Here is a 6,000-nt window from a genome sequence, read left to right as displayed (position 1 = left end):
GGTAGATTTACAACCAGAACTGACCTACATCAAGCAGCCAGTAAGGATAATGGACCAAAAAGAACAAGTGCTGAGGAACAAGACTATGAAGCTGGTTAGGATCTTGTGGAACAATCAAAACGTCGAGGAGTCAACTTGTGAACTTGAAGACGCAATGAGGAATAGATATCCCCACTTATTTTCTAATTGATTCGGGGACGGAATCCTTGTTAGAGGGGAAGACTGTAATAACTCAAATTTTCGAGACCTTGTAAAATGTTTAATGAATAGTAACCCTGACGGACGGGAAGACTTTTTAGCCCACACTATGTAGTGCATGAGAAAATGAGTTTTAGAATTGATATTATGATTATACGTACCAAATGAGTGTATGTAAACGCTATTAGTTTTCGAAGAAAACGAACTTTGAAAAATGACCATATTTACGAATCATCGAGGATGATGGGAATCATAATATAATTACGAATTTAAAACCCTACGGATTTATATCCAAGTATGATAATTCAAAATATAAGGAATGAATACAAGAAGAATTACGTCGCGAACCATTTACGAGAAAGTATTACGAAAACATTTAAGCGACCGAGCGAACGCGTAAACGATTAAATAAACGTAACGCACTAACTAACCATGGTAGAAAAGTAACCATGGTTACTTTGTCAAATAGTGAGCTAAGGTGTAGGATGATCAACCAAGGCTATCAAATAGTAAGCTAAAGAGCTAAACAAGTGGCTTAGCTTGTAATCTACCAATGCTAGCTAGATTTGTCTCCAAGATTGGCAACAAAGATCAAATCCTAGGATAGATACTAAGGAATAACAATCAAATAAAAAGATATCACAAGCCTCATTTCCAAGAAGCAACCAAGGAAGCATCACCAAAAACTCTCTTTTTCTCTCCCAACCTTCTCCATTCGGCCCTTCACCCAAAAACAAAGAAATCAAAATCAAAACTTCAAGCTCTAGCCATGGATAAATCCTCCCATTAATTCTCAAGCTTCCTACCAACCAAACTAAGGTAAGATAAATCTCTGAGCTCTTTTTATCAAGGTTTGATGGGTGAAATAACTACAAGAAAGTTGATAATGACTAGTGTGAATAGTAACTCTTCTTTGGTTTCTTGATTTTAATGGTTGTTTTAGGTTCCAAAAACTATACTAAGCACTCCCAAGACTTCACCATCATCAAGAACACATCTCAAGCTCTCAATAAAGGTATAAATCTTTGACCCTACCTTATTTAAGATTTAAGTTCAAGATCCTTTTAGTAAATAGTTGTAAACCTAGTTTTGGTGGGAGTATTGTTGTAATCTTGATGTTTAGCTATGTAGATTTAAGGTTGATTATTTTTGCCTCAAGAACATGATGTTCTTGAGAGTAGTTAGTGTGGTGATGATAATATGTTGATTATTGGTGGTAGTATAAAGATTTAAGGCATAAACGAAACTCCGATCGTAACTGTAATCTCATTAAAACAAACAAAACATAACTTTAAGTTTCTACAGAAAGTCCCGAAGATGTAAACTGTAGTTTCTTGAAAAATAACCCTTGATTATCATATAGAATGTTATAATGATTGTTTAAGCGCTTGAATCGCTTGATTCCGATTTACGGATCAAAAGTTATGGCCATTTTACTAAAAGTGATTTACGCGACAAAAAACAGCTACGAATTACGAACTTTGAAAATATTAAGGATCGACTTAAGAATGTTCATAAATAATGAAAGTTTTACATAGAGTAGTATATTGAGTTTCCTAACCTGGTGATCATCCCGGTGATATTATAGGACGATTAAAAGTCCATAGTAGTACGGTTTAAAAGGACTCAACGTCCACTTACAAAATACTAAACACCTCGAACTTCTATTCATTTATTATGGGAGAAGTATTCTCCAGTGAATATTTATTTCAGACTCGATTAAATATTGAAGATTATTAAATTACTTAAACATAAATTAGTTGAGGAATATTATTTCAAATATTCTTTTAAAAGCATAATTATTCGAGGTTTAATTATTCAACGATTAATATTTGATTATTAATCATTAGTTGTTTAATGGTTTAATTATGATTTAAAAATCATAGAACATGATTCAAAATACTTTCTGATTTCGGAAAATCATTCGAATGATTTTAGATCGTCGGAGAATATTATCTCGACTTATTTTAAATGTTTGGATTATAGTTTTAAAAGAAACTCCCCCTTATATAACAAATATATTGACAACGATCAACTCACATCCCTAGTACTTCCTCCGAAAATTCTCAAAAGTACATATATATACGTGCAAATCAAAGTGTACCTATCAACAAGCAATATGCTTGAGGAACAGTATAAGTTCTAGATTGATGATGAGATTCTTACAAGGACAAGGAGGGGTAGACTCCAGTACTTCGTGGACTGGGGAGACTACCAATTTACTACCACATGAGAAGGTATCTTATATACTGATGAACATGTGGAGTATGCATACCTGAGAGGGATGGACACAAAACCGTGTCTTGAGAGAGATAGACACGAAGTGTGTACCTGAGAGGGACGGACACAGAAAAGGCCCAAATACGGCCAGGGTGATAACCAATAATAAAAAGGGAATCGTCCATCTACATGTAGAAAAAGGTTACTATTTCCGGAGAATGACTGATCATCGTATACGGTAGCTCCGGTGAATGTCCTATTCTTCCAATTGGAATTGTGATGCAATACCGTAACAGTGAATCAAGATGCCTACCATGAGAACCACATCCAGGAAACGGGGAGGAAATGGCTAGCTGTTCCATCAGTTGTTTGGTGCTGTACCACAGGTAGTCCGAAAAAGCTGGAATGGTTTTCAGTTGTATTTAGTTCGGCTTATTTATAAGTATGACTTATGTAAGGTAATAAATAAGAAACTTATATTTGGCCAACGGACTAGCCTTACTTAAAGGTTATTCCCCGGTAAGACTTAATTACTTTTGGGTTGTAATAATTATCACTTTTTGGTTGATCTACTCTAGTAATGAATGGTTCGTTTCCAAGATAATAACTTGTAAGTGTGTGTGTGTGTGTGATAAGTGTGGGGTCTTAAAGTGTGAGTATTTATATATTGTGATGCGAGGTATGTGGTTTACAGTGATTGAGATGGCGTGGCCTCCGAGATCCCTGACCCCGAATTTTTGGGGCGCCACAGAAATGGTATCGGAGCCTTAGGTTATTAAATCTTGGAAACGATAGGATATAAAATACGTAGACATAGGAATAAGAAAATAATCAATTAGATCTCAAGTTGAGTTCGTCATTGGGCTATACGGGTAGTGTTGACAGTTTTACCCTCAAGGGAATTCCGACTCTAAGTAAGTAACACCTTGCCTTTTATGTCAGGTACCAGTGGAGCCTATGAGGGAGGCTGACCCTGTTGATGATGCTATAGTCCCTGAGCGTGACCCTACTCCCGAGCCAGAGGACCTACCCATTGATGACTCGGACAATGACCCTACTGAGGATGCCTCGGAGGAGGAGACTGACCTTCCTGTCCCCATAGCTGATGACGTTAAGATGCTTTAGGGAGATGACTTAGGATAGAGGGATGTAGAGATGTACCCTCTTCCGACTATTCGCTCTCCTACACCACACCCAGGGATGCAGAGCCCTTTGCCCTATACTGATGATGATGAGGAGGATGGGATGGATGCACAGATCTATGAGGCTTATGACATATCCTCTAGCGACCCAGACTCACCTCTACTACCCCCGACGACCATGCATGTAGTTGTACACGACTGGATGGTAGCTCAGCTTAACACTGAGATCACTGTGGCATCTGCCCGCATTGTGGAGTTACGCCAGGCATTGATAGTTGAGAGATCCATCAGACTAGGATACCCAGGGGACTTTAGAGCTGCTTCCCCAGCCATAGCCCGCAGAGTGATTGATGGGATCGAGCTCTGTACCCGGGTTCAGATGATGATGGCGGTTAGAGGATACATCCCGGTAGTTGATGTATAGCTGATGTTGGCAGGAGTGATGAGGAGGGTGTGTGACCTCATACGCAGTGACAATGACTGAGGGACTAGTGACTATTTATGGACCTTGAAGAAGGCTGGGTGACTTTTCACCAATTTTGATAGGATAGCTAGTAGTAGATAGTGTTCCTAGCCCTTCAGGGTACACGGCTTATGTATTTTCATTTCAGTAGTCAGGACAAGTAATAATGTAGTATAATCAAGCCATGTATGAACTCGGTTAATTGTTTTGTCCCCAAGATATAATTGGGAGACCCTATGGTATATATCTAGCAGTTATTAAGAAATTGATTTCCATAATATTGCACTCGATAAAAACATGCTAGATAATAGATGACATGCTTACATATGAATAAATTAATCCAATTGTAAAATAATTGTAACTATATTGACAATTTTTCATTACTAGAACAATGCCACCCCGTAGAAGAGGAACCAGGGAACAGCCCGCGGAATCTGTTAACCAACAACGGAATGAACATGACCCTGTAGTAAATGAAGAAAGTGAAGAGGACCTAGACTATAATGAATATGATAAGGAAGAATATATAGAAGAAGAGGATGAGGGTACCCATCAGGGAGGGATCCCCATGAATGAGTTTATGGAACTTTTAAGAGTAAATCTGAAACAACAGCCCATTCCACCACAACCGCATGCTGCCCAACAGACTACAACCACTGCCTTCAGGGCGTTCAAATCTCTCAAACCCCCAGAGTTTCTAGGATATGCCGACCCCGTTGAAGCACGGGCTTGGCTCAAAGAGATAGAAAAGTCCTTCAAAATACTAGGTGTGGAAGAACGACACAAGACCATTTTCACTTCTTACATGGTGAAAGGAGAAGCTAATCACTGGTGGGAGTCCAAACGAAACCTAGAGATTGATGCTGTGATTCCATAGGATAGGTTTACCCGACTGTTCTTAGACAAGTATTTCCCTAGGTTTATTGAAACCTAGATGGAGATTAAGTTTCTAGAGTTGAAACAGGATAGGATGACTGTGGCAGAGTATGAGGCCAAGTTTACTGAGCTATCACGATTTGTGCCTGAGTTCGTGAATGCCGAAGAGAAGAAAGCGAGAAGGTTCCAGCTTGGTCTGAAACAGTGGATCCAGAACCGAGTGGCAGTACTAGAGCTGACAGATTATGCCACCTTAATGCAGAAAGCTTCGATTGTTGAAGCTAGCAGTGAGCAGAGTGTGAAGGAAAAGAAAAATAGGAAGAGGAAGATAGGAAGCCAAGGCGGAGAAGGATGAGTAGGAACCAGGAACAGGAGCCTTCCGAGCAGGTTCGTCAGGGGAGTGGTGTCCCAACCTGCGAGAGGCCTCGAATTCAGAAAGGCCCCAAGTGAGAGTGTTGGCCAGGGTGGCGGACAATCTAGGGCAATGTTCCATAGCCAACCCCGTACCCCAATACCAGAATGTCAAACCTGTAGGAGAAGACACCTTGGAGTGTGCAGCCAGGCGAGAGCCCCTTTGAAATGATATAAGTGTGGTCAGACCGGACACCTTGCCAACAACTGCAACCAACCCAGCGTGACATGTTTCCAATATGGAAAAGTAGGGCACATGAGGAAGGATTGCCCGACATTGAGACCCCCAGCCTCAGGAATGAGCAGAGCTGCATCCAACCGACCCCCAGCTGCTAGGACTTTCAACATGACCGTTCAAGATGTTGTCCGAAACACTGACGTGATAGCAGGTACCCTTCTGTTAAATTCCGATCATGCAAATGCCCTATTTGATTCTGGAGCAACCAAGTCATTTATATCTCAAGATTTTGCTCAAAAGTTAAAACTTAACGCCATACCCTTACGTGAGGTATTACAAGTGGAAATAGCAAACAAAGAAATAATTCATTTGTGAATCAAGTATACCCTAAGTGCAAGTTAAAATTAGAAGGGAAAGACTTCGAGGTTGACCTAATCCCATTTGCGTTATGGGAGAAGTATTCTCCAGTGAATATTTATTTCAGGCTCGATTAAATATTAAAGATTATTAAA

Source organism: Apium graveolens, chromosome 6 (genome assembly GCF_009905375.1).
Source record: "Apium graveolens cultivar Ventura chromosome 6, ASM990537v1, whole genome shotgun sequence".
Taxonomy (NCBI): domain Eukaryota; kingdom Viridiplantae; phylum Streptophyta; class Magnoliopsida; order Apiales; family Apiaceae; genus Apium; species Apium graveolens.
This window is presented reverse-complemented; position numbering follows the sequence as displayed.